This window comes from Cryptomeria japonica, chromosome 2 (assembly GCF_030272615.1).
Source record: "Cryptomeria japonica chromosome 2, Sugi_1.0, whole genome shotgun sequence".
NCBI lineage: Eukaryota > Viridiplantae > Streptophyta > Pinopsida > Cupressales > Cupressaceae > Cryptomeria > Cryptomeria japonica.
Genome location: NC_081406.1, coordinates 431012155 through 431027154, shown reverse-complemented (window position 1 = coordinate 431027154; position 15000 = coordinate 431012155). Strand labels below are relative to the sequence as shown.

General features: G+C 61.9%; 3 non-coding genes across 3 annotated transcripts; all 3 read left to right on the top strand.

Annotated features, from left to right (window-relative positions):
- Window positions 1–1200: 1200 nt before the first annotated feature.
- Window positions 1201–1319, top strand: LOC131873759 (5S ribosomal RNA). Its single transcript, XR_009371658.1, has one exon. It is a non-coding gene; the product is annotated as a 5S ribosomal RNA (ribosomal RNA).
- Window positions 1320–4213: 2894 nt separating this feature from the next.
- LOC131873883 (5S ribosomal RNA) lies at window positions 4214–4332 on the top strand. Its single transcript, XR_009371768.1, has one exon. It is a non-coding gene; the product is annotated as a 5S ribosomal RNA (ribosomal RNA).
- A 6395-nt stretch (window positions 4333–10727) lies between these two features.
- LOC131873862 (5S ribosomal RNA) lies at window positions 10728–10846 on the top strand. Its single transcript, XR_009371748.1, has one exon. It is a non-coding gene; the product is annotated as a 5S ribosomal RNA (ribosomal RNA).
- The last annotated feature ends 4154 nt before the right edge of the window (window positions 10847–15000 follow it).

Below are 15000 nucleotides of genomic sequence, written 5' to 3'. Positions count from 1 at the left end.
CAGATGCATGAAGCGACGGATGCAGCAGTGATGACAACCAGGCTGTGAGGAGAGGAGGGATGCAGCCAAGAAAGCAATCAGGGCTTGAGGCAAGGGATGCAGCACGGATAGCAATCATGTTGTGAGGAGAGATTACAAAGGCTAAATGTGAGAGGCTGCAGGGTCGACTCAGAGAGGTCTATGCATGTGAGAGGCTGCAAGCAAGGTGAGTGCAAAGGTGGGTGCCAGGGTGGGTCCCAAGGTGAGTGCAAAGGTGGGTGCCAGGGTCAAGGTGAGTGCCAATGTGGGTTCCAAGGTGCCAGGGTCAGGGTGAGTGCCAATGTGGGTTCAAAGGTGCTAAGTTGGGTGCGAGGTTGGGTGCCAGGGTGGGTGGGTGCCAAGGTGTGCTAGGTGGAAGCCCGGGTGGGTCGGCATCCCATGGGTGTCGAGTTGGGTGCCTGATGGGTGCTTCTTGTCAAGTTTTAGTCGTCGGGACTCATTTCGAGCCTTAGAGGTCGTTTCTTGTCCGGTTGCCCTGTCTTCGACCTGGGAACCCAATTTTGGTCCTCGGGTCCCATTTTTTTTGGTCTGGCATCCCACTTTTGGCCTGTGGCCTTTTCGGGGTCGATTCTCGTTTTGGGCATCAGAGCATGTTTCTTCTCCTAAAACCCAATATTTGTTTCTTAAGTCTCGGAACACATTTTTGTTCTCGTGGACCCATCATGGGTCTTGGAACGCATTTGTGGTCCTTGGGTCCCATTTTGCATCCCGAAACTTGTTTTTGGTGCTTGATCCCTATTTTGGGTGCCCACCTTGCACCAAGTGCGCACCCGGGGCAAACCGAGCGCCTTGGTGCACCGGGGCAAGATCGAGCGTGCACCTGAGGCGCCCCGAACGTGCACCAAGGTGCACTCGGCCCACATGTGAGCGCAGGTCGTTGCGCCCGAGGTGGTGTGTGGGCACCGCGTTGCAGACGGGACACTGCACGCACTTGGGCGGGTCGGGTGCGCACACGATGCCCCGTCCAGGTGCACGCACGTAGGCCGACCCAGGTGCACACCCGACGCCCTAGCAAGGTGCGCGCACCCGGGCAGGGCTCACACTTGGCGAACGGGGCGCACTTGGCGAGGGAGGGTGTGCACCTCGACGGGGGTTGGTGGCCGGGGTGGATTCGCACGTGGGTCGCGGTTTGCTAAGTACACACTGCGACAAGCTCATAACGGGTGCGATCATACCAGCGTTAGTGCACCGGATCCCATCAGAACTCCGCAGTTAAGCGCGCTTGGGCCGGAGTAGTACTGGGATGGGTGACCTCCCGGGAAGTCCCGGTGTTGCACCCTTTTTTAGTTTTTCGCCGGGCGTCGCAATGCTATTTGAATTAACCTTTTGCCCGTTTGCGTTCTCGTCGGGGCCGGGCCGGGCCGGGGTGCGGTGCCCGCACTACCGCGTGCGCGGGGGCGACACCGAGCGCGCACCCGAGGCGCCCCGAGCACACAGGCCACGGTGCAACCCGGGCGTTGTGCGCGCACCCCGGTGCGCCCGAGGTGCTGCGTGCGCACCCAGGTGAAATCGGTGTGCACCTCGGCCAGTGCGCGCTCGGTCGAGTCGCGCACGTTGGCCAAGGTGCACGGTGATGTTTCTTACTCTAAGGTTCCGCACCAGACGCCCGGGACAGGTGAGCGAAGCTGGGCGGGGCCGGGTGCGCGCCCGGGGCATGTGCACGCAGCTGGAGAGAGCTTTGGAGCGCACCAGAGGTGCGCACCTTGGAGCACACTTCGGAGCGCACCAATGATGCGCTCCACTCAAAAGTTTCCTGAAGAGGCAAAAAAAGTTGAGATTATAGAATTTCCCACTTGAGAGATTGTAAAAAAAAAAATTTTAAATGAAGGAAACGCGGGTGCCAAGGTGTGCGCGCCCGGGTGCGCAGCCCAGCCAAGGTGTGCGCACCAAGGCGCCCACCCTGGCGAAGGTGCATGCAAGGTGCGCACCAAGGCAAACCGGACAATTAACCCAACTTTCGACTTCACGCGCACCTGCGCACCTTGGAGCGCACTTCGCTCCTTGGTGTACACCAATCTTGGGCACCTCGGAGTGCACCATGGCGCCCACCAAGGTGCGCACCCGGGGCAAACTGAGCTCCGACTTCGTGCGCACCTTGGAGCGCACGAAAGGTGCGCACCATGGCGCCCACCAAGGTGTGCGCACCCTGGCCAAGGTGTGCACCGAGGGCAAACCGAGCTCCGACTTCGTGCGCACCTCGGAGCGCACAAAAGGTGCGCAACCCAGCCAAGGTGTGCGCACCCCGGGCAAACCGAGCTCCGAATCGTGCGCACCAGAGGTGCACGCCATCGTGCGCACCTTGGAGCACACATCGGAGCCCTCCTTGGTGCGCATCCGATGTTGCGCACCTCGGAGCGCACCCGGGGAAAACAATGCAATTAACCCGACTTTCGACTTCATGTGCACCTCGGAGCACACCGAGGTGCGCACCTTTGATGCGCTGCCTTCACCAATTTCCAGAAAAGGCAAAAAAACATTGAGAAGGTGTGCGCACCGAGGTGCCCACCCTGGCGAAGGTGCGCGCGAGGTGCGCACCTGGGGCAAACTGGGCTCCGACTTCTTGCACGCCATGCTGCGCACCTTTGAGCACACTTCGGAGTGCTCAATGGTGCCCAACCCAGCCAAGGTGCCCACCGCGGCGAAGGTGCACGCGAGCTGCGTACCCGGGGCAAACCGGGCTCCGACTTCGTGCACACCGCACCTTGGAGCACACTTCGGAGCGCTCCTTGGTGCGCACCATGGTGCCCACCAGGGCGCACAACCCAGCCGCGGTGCCCACCCCGGCGAAGGTGCACGCGAGGTGCGCACCCGGGGCAAACCGGGCTCCGACTTCGTGCACGCCATGGTGCGCACCATGGTGCCCACTGCGGCGAAGGTGCGCACCCGGGGCAAACCGAGCTCCGACTTCGTGCACGCCCTGGTGCGCAGCCCAGCCAAGGTGTGCGCACCAAGGTGCGCGCCCGGGCAATTGACCCAGCTTCCAACTTCGCGCGCGCCAGGGTGGGAGCGCACCCAATAACCGGGCCTGGGAAGAGCCAATGCGAGAAACCCCACCAAACGCTCTGACAAAAAAAGAGGGGGTGCTCCAGTAACCCCGCTTCGGAGCGCACCCGGGGCAAACCCAGCCAAGGTGCCCACCCCGGCCAAGGTGCAGGCGAGGTGCGCACCCGGGGCAAACCGGGCTCCGACAACGTGCACGTCGCACCTTGGAGCACACTTTGTAGCGCTCCCGGGTGCGCACCGTGGTGGGCACCTCAGAGCACACCAAGGTGGGCAGCCAGGTGCGCACCTTTGATGCGCTGCCTTCACTAATTTCCAGAAAAGGCAAAAAAAAAGGAGATTTTAAAGTTTCTGTTTTGAAAGATAGTGAAAAAAATGGAACACGGGTGCCATCTTGAGCCCGCCCTGGTGCGCAGCCCAGGCAAGGTTTACGCACCAAGGTGCCCACCCTGGCGGAGGTGCACACCCGGGGCAAACCGGGCTCCGACTTCGTGCACGTCGCACCTTGGAGCACACTTCAGAGCGCTCCTTGGTGCGCACCATGGTGCCCACCAGGGCGCGCAACCCAGCCAAGGTCTGCACACCAAGGTGCCCACCCCGGCGAAGGTGCACGCGAGGTGTGCACCCGGAGCACGTTTATAAATCCGAGCGATCCCAACCCTTTCAAACACCAACATCGGTCGAGATAGAGGGACACGGAGGGGGCTGCGTGAGACAACACAGTCCCCTATATAAGTTATTTGTCCGATTCTCACAGATCCGAAGAATGGTCATCAAATCGGACCCCCTATATAAGAATTTTGGTCCTCGGGTCCCATTTTTTTTGGTCTCGCATCCCACTTTTGGCCTGTGGCCTTTTCGGGGTCGATTCTCGTTTTGGGCGTAGGTCGTTGCACCTGAGGTGGTGTGTGGGCACCGCGTTGCAGACGGGACACTGCACGCACTTGGGCGGGTCGGGTGCGCACACGACGCCCCGTCCAGGTGCACGCACGTAGGCCGACTCGGGTGCACACCCGACGCCCTAGCAAGGTGCGCGCACCCGGGCAGGGCTCACACTTGGCGAACGGGGCGCACTTGGCGAGGGAGGGTGTGCACCTCGACGGGGGTGGGTGGCCGGGGTGGATTCGCACGTGGGTCGTGGTTTGCTAAGTACACACTGCGACAAGCTCATAACGGGTGCGATCATACCAGCGTTAGTGCACCGGATCCCATCAGAACTCCGCAGTTAAGCGCGCTTGGGCCGGAGTAGTACTGGGATGGGTGACCTCCCGGGAAGTCCCGGTGTTGCACCCTTTTTTAGTTTTTCACCGGGCGTCGCAATGCTATTTGAATTAACCTTTTGCCCGTTTGCGTTCTCGTCGGGGTCGGGCCGGGCCGGGGTGCGGTGCCCGCACTACCGCGCGCGCGGGGGCGACACCGAGCGCGCACCCGAGGCGCCCCGAGCACACAGGCCACGGTGCAACCCGGGCGTTGTGCGCGCACCCCGATGCGCCCGAGGTGCTGCATGCGCACCCAGGTGAAATCCGTGTGCACCTCGGCCAGTGCGCGCTCGGTCGAGTCGCGCACGTTGGCCAAGGTGCACGGTGATGTTTCTTACTCTAAGGTTCCGCACCAGACGCCCGGGACAGGTGAGCGAAGCTGGGCAGGGCCGGGTGCGCGCCCGGGGCAGGTGCACGCAGCTGGAGAGAGCTTTGGAGCGCACCAGAGGTGCGCACCTTGGAGCACACTTCGGAGCGCACCAATGATGCGCTCCATTCAAAAGTTTCCTGAAGAGGCAAAAAAAGTTGAGATTATAGAATTTCCCACTTGAGAGATTGTAAAAAAAAAAATTTTAAATGAAGGAAACGCGGGTGCCAAGGTGTGCGCGCCCGGGTGCGCAGCCCAGCCAAGGTGTGCGCACCAAGGCGCCCACCCTGGCGAAGGTGCACGCAAGGTGCGCACCGAGGCAAACCGGACAATTAACCCAACTTTTGACTTCGCGCGCACCTGCGCACCTTGGAGCGCACTTCGGAGCGCTCCTTGGTGCGCACCAATCTTGGGCACCTCGGAGTGCACCATGGCGCCCACCAAGGTGCGCACCCGAGGCAAACCGAGCTCCGACTTCGTGCGCACCTTGGAGCGCACGAAAGGTGCGCACCATGGCGCCCACCAAGGTGTGCGCATCAAGGTGCGCACCCTGGCGAAGGTGCGCACCCGGGGCAAACCGAGCTCTGACTTCGTGCGCACCTCGGAGCGCACAAAAGGTGTGCAACCCAGCCAAGGTGTGCGCACCCCGGGCATACCGAGCTCCGAATCGTGCGCACCAGAGGTGCACGCCATCGTGCGCACCTTAGAGCACACTTCGGAGCCCTCCTTGGTGCGCACCGATGTTGCGCACCTCGAAGCGCACCCGGGGAAAACAATGCAATTAACCCGACTTTCGACTTCGTGTGCACCTCGGAGCACACCGAGGTGCGCACCTTTGATGCGCTGCCTTCACCAATTTCCAGAAAAGGCAAAAAAACATTGAGAAGGTGTGCGCACCGAGGTGCCCACCCTGGCGAAGGTGCACGCGAGGTGCGCACCCGGGGCAAACTGGGCTCCGACTTCGTGCACGCCATGCTGCGCACCTTGGAGCACACTTCGGAGCGCTCAATGGTGCCCAACCCAGCCAAGGTGCCCACCGCGGCGAAGGTGCACGCGAGGTGCGCACCCGGGGCAAACCGGGCTCCGACTTCGTGCACGCCGCACCTTGGAGCACACTTCGGAGCGCTCCTTGGTGCGCACCATGGTGCCCACCAGGGCGCACCCGGGGCAAACCCGGCTCCGACTTCGTGCACGCCGCACCATGGAGCACACTTCGGAGCGCTCCTTGGTGCGCACCATGGTGCCCACCAGGGCGCGCAACCCAGCCGAGGTGTCCACCCCGGCGAAGGTGCACGCGAGGTGCGCACCCGGGGCAAACCGGGCTCCGACTTCGTGCACGCCATGGTGCCCACCGCGACGAAGGTGCACGCGAGGTGCGCACCCGGGGCAAACCGGGCTCCGACTTCGTGCACGCCGCACCTTGGAGCACACATCGGAGCGCTCGTTGGTGCACACCATGGTGCCCACCCGGGCGAAGGTGCACCCGAGGTGCGCACCCGGGGCAAACCGGGCTCCGACTTCATGCACGCCATGGTGCCAACCACGGCGAAGGTGCACGCGAGGTGCGCACCCGGGGCAAACCGGGCTCCGACTTCGTGCACGCCGCACCTTGGAGCACACTTCGGAGTGCTCGTTGGTGCGCACCATGGTGCCCACCAGGGCGCGCAACCCAGCCGAGGTGCCCACCCTGGCGAAGGTGCACGCGAGGTGCGCACCCGGGGCAAACCCGGCTCCGACTTCGTGCAAGCCATGGTGCCCACCGCGGCGAAGATGCACGCGAGGTGCGCACCCGGGGCAAACCGGGCTCCGACTTCGTGCACGCCGCACCTTGGAGCACACTTCGGAGCGCTCCTTGGTGCGCACCATGGTGCCCACCAGGGCGCGCAACCCAGCCGAGGTGCCCACCCCGGCGAAGGTGCACGCGAGGTGCGCACCCGGGGCAAACCGGGCTCCGACTTCGTGCACGCCGCACCTTGGAGCACACATCGGGGCGCTCCCGGGTTCGCACCAGCGTTGCGCACCGTGGTGGGCACCTCGGAGCACACCAAGGTGGGCAGCGAGGTGCGCACCTTTGATGCGATGCCTTCACTAATTTCCATAAAAGGCAAAAAAAAATGAGATTTTAAAATTTCTGTTTTGAAAGATAGTGAAAAAAAGGGAATGCTGGTGCCATCTTGAGACCGCCCTGGTGCGCAGCCCAACCAAGGTGTGCGCACCAAGGTGCGCGCCCGGGCAATTGACCCAGCTTCCAACTTCGGGCGTGCCAGGGTGGGAGCGCAACCGAACAACCGGGCCTGGGAAGAGCCAATGCGAGAAACCCCACCAAACGCTCTGACAAAAAAAGAGGGGGCGCTCCAGTAACCCCGCTTCGGAGCGCACCCGGGGCAAACCCAGCCAAGGTGCCCACCCCGGCCAAGGTGCAGGCGAGGTGCGCACCCGGGGCAAACCAGGCTCCGACAACGTGCACATCGCACCTTGGAGCACACTTCGTAGCGCTCCCGGGTGCACACCGTGGTGGGCACCTCAGAGCACACCAAGGTGGGCAGCCAGGTGCACACCTTTGATGCGCTGCCTTCACTAATTTCCAGAAAAGGCAAAAAAAAAGGAGATTTTAAAATTTCCATTTTGAAAGATAGTGAAAAAAAAGGAACGCGGGTGCCATCTTGAGCCCGCCCTGGTGCGCAACCCAGGTAAGGTGCCCACCCTGGCAAAGGTGCGCACCCGGGCAATTAACCCTACTTCCGACTCCGTGCGCGCCAGGGTGGCAACCGGGCCTGGGAAGAGCCAATGCGAGAAACCCCACCAAACGCTCCGACAAAAAAAGAGGGGGCGCTCCAATAACCCCGCTTCGGAGCGCAGCCGGGGCAAACCCAGCCAAGGTGCCCACCCTGACGAAGGTGCACGCGAGGTGCGCACCCGGGGCAAACCGGGCTCCGACAACGTGCACACAGCACCTTGGAGCACACTTCGACGCACTCCCGGGTGCCCACCGGCGTTGCGCACCGTGGTGGGCAGTGAGGTGCGCACCTTTGATGCGCTGCCTTCACTAATTTCCAGAAAAGGCAAAAGAAAATGAGATTTTAAAATTTCTGTTTTTGAAAGAATGTGAAAAAAATGGAACGCGTGCACACCAAGGTGCCCACCCTGGCGAAGGTGCGCACCCGAGCAATTAACCCTACTTCCGACTTCGTGCGCGTCAGGGTGGGTGCGCACCCAACAACCGGGCCTGGGAAGAGCCAATGCGAGAAACCCCACCAAACGCTCCGACAAAAAAAGAGGGGGCGCTCCAATAACCCCGCTTCGGAGCGCACCCGGGGCAAACCGGGCTCCGACTTCGTGCACGCCGCACCTTGGAGCACACTTCGAAGCGCTCCTTGGTGCGCACCATGGTGCCCACCAGGGCGCGCAACCCAGCCAAGGTGTGCACACCAAGGTGCGCACCCGGGGCAAACCGGGCTCCGACTTTGTGCACGCCACACCTTGGAGCACAGATCGGGGCGCTCCCGGGTTCGCACCAGCGTTGCGCACCGTGGTGGGCACCTCGGAGCACAACAAGGTGGGCAGCGAGGTGCGCACCTTTGATGCGCTGCCTTCACTAATTTCCAGAAAAGGCAAAAAAAAACTAGATTTTAAAATTTCCGTTTTGAAAGATAGTGAAAAAAACGGAACGCGGGTGCCATCTTGAGCCCGCCCTGGTGCGCAGCCCAGGCAAGGTGTACGCACCAAGGTGCCCACCCTGGCGGAGGTGCGCACCCGGGGCAAACCGGGCTCCGACTTCGTGCACGGCATGGTGCCCACCAAGGCGTGCAACCCAGCCAAGGTGCCCACCGCGGCGAAGGTGCACGCGAGGTGCACACCCGAGGTGCACACCCGGGGCAAACCGGGCTCCGACTTCGTGCAGGCCGCACCTTGGAGCACACTTCGGAGCGCTCCTTGGTGCGCACCATGGTGCCCACCAGGGCGCGCAACCCAGCCAAGGTCTGCACACCAAGGTGCCCACCCCGGCGAAGGTGCACGCGAGGTGCACACCCGGGGCAAACCGGGCTCCGACTTCGTGCACGCCGCACCTCGGAGCACACATCGGAGCGCTCCCAGGTTCGCACCAGCGTTGCGCACCTTTGATGCGCTGCCTTCACTAATTTCCAGAAAAGGCAAAAAAAAATGAGATTTTAAAATTTTCGTTTTGAAAGATAGTGAAAAAAACGGAACGCGGGTGCCATCTTGAGCCCTTCCTGGTGCGCAGCCCAGGCAAGTTGTGCGCACCAAGGTGCCCACCCTGGCGGAGGTGCGCGCCCGGGGCAAACTAGGCTCCGACTTCGTGCACTGCATGGTGCCCACCAAGGCGCGCAACCCAGCCAAGGTGCCCACCGCGGTGAAGGTGCACGCGAGGTGCACACCCGGGGCAAACCGGGCTCCGACTTCGTGCACGCCGCACCTTGGAGCACACTTCAGAGCGCTCCTTGGTGCGCACCATGGTGCCCACCAGGGCGCGCAACCCAGCCAAGGTCTGCACACCAAGGTGCCCACCCCGGCGAAGGTGCAGGCGAGGTGCGCACCCGGGGCAAACCGGGCTCGGACTTCGTGCACGCCGCACCTTGGAGCACACATCGGAGCGCTCCCGGGTTCGCACCAGCATTGCGCACCTTTGATGCGCTGCCTTCACTAATTTCCAGAAAAGGCAAAAAAAAAAAAAATGAGATTTTAAAATTTCCGTTTTGAAAGATAGTGAAAAAAACGGAACGCCGGTGCCATCTTGAGCCCGCCCTGGTGCGCAGCCCAGGCAAGTTGTGCGCACCAAGGTGCCCACCCTGGCCAAGGTGGGTCACGGGGTGGGTCCTAAGGTGGGTAACGGGGTGGGTACTAAGGTGCGTGCCAAGGTGGGTCATGGGGTGGGTGCCAAGGTGGGCACCAGGGTGGGTGTGCACCAACCCTAGCCAGGGTAGGTCACGGGGTGGTTGTCGGGGTGGGCGTCAAGGAGACAAGGTGGGTGGCAAGTAGCCAAGTTGCGTGCCAAGGTGGGTGTCGGGGTGGGTGCCAAGGATCCAAGGTGGGTGCCAAGGAACCAAGGTGGGTGTCTGGGTGGGTGCCAGGGTGGGTCCCAAGGTGAGTGCAAAGGTGGGTGCCAGGGTCGAGGTGAGTGCCAATGTGGGTTCCAAGGTGCCAGGGTCAGGGTGAGTGCCAATGTGGGTTCAAAGGTGCTAAGTTGGGTGCGAGGTTGGGTGCCAGGGTGGGTGGGTGCCAAGGTGTGCTAGGTGGAAGCCCAGGTGGGTTGGCATCCCATGGGTGTCGAGTTGGGTGCCTGATGGGTGCTTCTTGTCAAGTTTTAGTCGTCGGGACTCATTTCGAGCCTTAGAGGTCGTTTCTTGTCCGGTTGCCCTGTCTTCGACCTGGGAACCCAATTTTGGTCCTCGGGTCCCATTTTTTTTGGTCTGGCATCCCACTTTTGGCCTGTGGCCTTTTCGGGGTCGATTCTCGTTTTGGGCATCAGAGCATGTTTCTTCTCCTAAAACCCAATATTTGTTTCTTAAGTCTCGGAACACATTTTTGTTCTCGTGGACCCATCATGGGTCTTGGAATGCATTTGTGGTCCTTGGGTCCCATTTTGCATCCCGAAACTTGTTTTTGGTGCTTGATCCCTATTTTGGGTGCCCACCTTGCACCAAGTGCGCACCCGGGGCAAACCGAGCGCCTTGGTGCACCGGGGCAAGATCGAGCGTGCACCCGAGGCGCCCCGAACATGCACCAAGGTGCACTCGGCCCACATGTGAGCGCAGGTCGTTGCGCCCGAGGTGGTGTGTGGGCGCCGCGTTGCAGACGGGACATTGCACGCACTTGGGCGGGCCGGGTGCGCACACGACGCCCTGTCCCGGTGCACGCACGTAGGCCGACCCGGGTGCACACCCGACGCCCTAGCAAGGTGCGTGCACCCGGGCAAGGCTCACACTTGGCGAACGGGGCGCACTTGGCGAGGGAGGGTGTGCACCTCGACGGGGGTGGGTGGCCGGGGTGGATTCGCACGTGGGTCGCGGTTTGCTAAGTACACACTGCGACAAGCTCATAACGGGTGCGATCATACCAGCGTTAGTGCACCGGATCCCATCAGAACTCCGCAGTTAAGCGCGCTTGGGCCGGAGTAGTACTGGGATGGGTGACCTCCCGGGAAGTCCCGGTGTTGCACCCTTTTTTAGTTTTTCGCCGAGCGTCGCAATGCTATTTGAATTAACCTTTTGCCCGTTTGCGTTCTCGTCGGGGCCGGGCTGGGCCGGGGTGCGGTGCCCACACTACCGCGCGCGCGGGGGCGACACCGAGCGCGCACCCGAGGCGCCCCGAGCACACAGGCCACGGTGCAACCCGGGCGTTGTGCGCGCACCCCGGTGCGCCCGAGGTGCTGCGCGCGCACCCAGGTGAAATCGGTGTGCACCTCGGCCAGTGCGCGCTCGGTCGAGTCGCGCACGTTGGCCAAGGTGCACGGTGATGTTTCTTACTCTAAGGTTCCGCACCAGACGCCCGGGACAGGTGAGCGAAGTTGGGCGGGGCCGGGTGCGCGCCCGGGGCAGGTGCACGCAGCTGGAGAGAGCTTTGGAGCGCACCAGAGGTGCGCACCTTGGAGCACACTTCGGAGCGCACCAATGATGCGCTCCACTCAAAAGTTTCCTGAAGAGGCAAAAAAAGTTGAGATTATAGAATTTCCCACTTGAGAGATTGTAAAAAAAAAAAATTTAAATGAAGGAAACGCGGGTGCTAAGGTGTGCGCGCCCGGGTGCGCAGCCCAGCCAAGGTGTGCGCACCAAGGCGCCCACCCTGGCGAAGGTGCGCGCAAGGTGCGCACCGAGGCAAACTGGACAATTAACCCAACTTTCGACTTCGCGCGCACCTGCGCACCTTGGAGCGCACTTCGGAGCGCTCCTTGGTGCGCACCAATCTTGGGCACCTCGGAGTGCACCATGGCGCCCACCAAGGTGCGCACCTGGGGCAAACCGAGCTCCGACTTCGTGCACACCTTGGAGCACACGAAAGGTGCGCACCATGGCGCCCACCAAGGTGTGCGCACCCTTGCGAAGGTGTGCACCTGGGGCAAACCTAGCTCCAACTTCGTGCGCACCTCGGAGCGCACAAAAGGTGTGCAACCCAGCCAAGGTCTGCGCACCCCAGGCAAACCGAGCTCCGAATCGTGCACACCAGAGGTGCACGCCATCGTGCGCACCTTGGAGCACACTTCAGAGCCCTCCTTGGTGCGCACCGATGTTGCGCACCTCGGAGCGCACCCAGGGAAAACAATGCAATTAACCCGACTTTCGACTTCGTGCGCACCTCGGAGCACACCGAGGTGCGCACCTTTGATGCGCTGCCTTCACCAATTTCCAGAAAAGGCAAAAAAACATTGAGAAGGTGTGCGCACCGAGGTGCCCACCCTGGCGAAGGTGCACGCGAGGTGCGCACCCGGGGCAAACTGAGCTCCGACTTCGTGCACGCCATGCTGCGCACCTTGGAGCACACTTCGGAGCCCTCAATGGTGCCCAACGCAGCCAAGGTGCCCACCGCGGCGAAGGTGCACGCGAGCTGCGCACCCTGGGCGAACCGGGCTCCGACTTCGTGCACGTCGCACCTTGGAGCACACTTCGGAGCGCTCCTTGGTGCGCACCATGGTGCCCACCAGGGCGCGCAACCCAACCGCGGTGCCCACCCCGGCGAAGGTGCACGCGAGGTGCGCACCCGGGGCAAACCGGGCTCCGACTTCGTGCACGCCATGGTGCGCACCATGGTGCCCACCGCGGCGAAGGTGCGCACCCGGGGCAAACCGGGCTCTGACTTCGTGCATGCCGCACCTTGGAGCACACTTCGGAGCACTCCTTGGTGCGCACCATGGTTCCCACCAGGGCGCACCCGGGGCAAACCGGGCTCCGACTTCGTGCACGCCGCAACTTGGAGCACACTTCGGAGCGCTCCTTGGTGCGCACCATGGTGCCCACCAGGGCGCGCAACCCAGCCGAGGTGCCCACCCCGGCGAAGGTGCACGCGAGGTGCGCACCCGGGGCAAACCGGGCTCCGACTTCATGCACGCCGCACCTTGGAGCACACATCGGGGCGCTCCGGGGTTCGCACCAGCGTTGCGCACCGTGGTGGGCACCTCGGAGCACACCAAGGTGGGCAGCGAGGTGCGCACCTTTGATGCGATGCCTTCACTAATTTCCATAAAAGGCAAAAAAAAATGAGATTTTTAAATTTCCGTTTTGAAAGATAGTGAAAAAAAGGGAATGCTGGTGCCATCTTGAGCCCGCCCTGGTGCGCAGCCCAGCCAAGGTGTGCGCACCAAGGTGCGCGCCCGGGCAATTGACCCAGCTTCCAACTTCGCGCGCGCCAGGGTGGGAGCGCACCCAACAACCGGGCCTGGGAAGAGCCAATGCGAGAAACCCCACCAAACGCTCTGACAAAAAAAGAGGGGGCAGTCCAGTAACCCCGCTTCGGAGCGCACCCGGGGCAAACCCAGCCAAGGTGCCCACCCCGGCCAAGGTGCAGGCGAGGTGCGCACCCGGGGCAAACCGGGCTCCGACAACGTGCACGTCGCACCTTGGAGCACACTTCGTAGCGCTCCCGGGTGCGCACCGTGGTGGGCACCTCAGAGCACACCAAGGTGGGCAGCCAGGTGCGCACCTTTGATGCGCTGCCTTCACTAATTTCCAGAAAAGGCAAAAAAAAAGGAGATTTTAAAGTTTCCGTTTTGAAAGATAGTGAAAAAAACGGAACGCGGGTGCCATCTTGAGCCCGCCCTGGTGCGCAGCCCAGGCAAGGTTTACGCACCAAGGTGCCCACCCTGGCGGAGGTGCGCACCCGGGGCAAACCGGGCTCCGACTTCGTGCACGCCGCACCTTGGAGCACACTTCAGAGCGCTCCTTGGTGCGCACCATGGTGCCCACCAGGGCGCGCAACCCAGCCAAGCTCTACACACCAAGGTGCCCACCCCGGCGAAGGTGCACGCGAGGTGCGCACCCGGGGCAAACCAGGCTCCGACTTCGTGCACGCCGCACCTTGGAGCACACATCGGAGCGGTCCCGGGTTCGCACCAGTGTTGCGCACCTTTGATGCACTGCCTTCACTAATTTCCGGAAAAGGCAAAAAAAAATGAGATTTTAAAATTTCTGTTTTGAAAGATAGTGAAAAAAACGGAACATGAGTGCCATCTTGAGCCTACCCTGGTGCGCAGCCCAGGCAAGTTGTGCGCCCACCCTGGCGAAGGTGCGCACCCGGGGTAAACCGGGCAATTATCCCAAATTCCTACTTCGTGCACGCCAGGGTGGGTGTGCACCCAACAACCGGGCCTGGGAAGCCCCAATGCGAGAAACCCCACTTTGGAGCGCACCAGAAACCCCACTAGACGCTTGGGCAAAAATGTAATGCGCACCCGAAGCCCCTACCCAGAAATCCCCACTTCGGACATGGGGAGCTGCAACGGTAAAAAGCCTCACTAAACTCTCGGACGGAAAGGTGGCTCGAGGGTAATGCCCGAAACCCCACTTCCACTTCCGCTCTTCCGAGCCCCGCCCAGCACTTGGACGAAAAAAATGCGGCACATGGGTTGTCGAGCTTGGCACCCGGATGAGAAACCCCTCTTCGGAGCCCCGCCCGGCACTTGGACAAAAAAAATGCAGCCCCCGGATGAGAAACCCCTCTTCGAAGCCCAGCCCAGCACTTGGACGAAAAAAATGCGGCCCAAGGGTTGCCCAGCTTGGCCCCTGGATGAGAAACCCCTCTTCGAAGCCCCGCCCAACACTTGGACAAAAAAAATGCGGCCCAAGGGTTTTGCCCAGCTCGGCCCCCGGATGGGAAACCCCTCTTCGGAGCCCCGCCCAGCACTTCGACGAAAAAAATGCGGCCCAAGGGTTGCCCAGCTTGGCCCTTGGATGAGAAACCCCTCTTTGGAGCCCCGCCCAGCACTTGGACGAAAAAAATGCGGCCCAAGGGTTTTGCCCAGCTCGGCCCCCAGATGAGAAACCCCTCTTCGGAGCCTCGCCCAGCACTTGGACGAAAAAAATGCGGCCCAAGGGTTTTGCCCAGCTCGGCCCCCGGATGAGAAACCCCTCTTCGGAGCCCCATCCAGCACTTGGACGAAAAAAATGCGGCCCAAGGGTTGCCCAGCTTGGCCCCCGGATGAGAAACCCCTCTTCAGAGCCCCGCCCAGCACTTGGACGAAAAAAATGCGGCCCAAGGGTTGCCCCATCTTGGCCCCTAGATGAGAAACCCCTCTTCGGAGCCCCGCCCAGCACTTGGACGAAAAAAATGCGGCCCAAGGGTTTTGCCCAGCTCGGCCCCCGGATGAGAAACCCCTCTTCGGAGCCT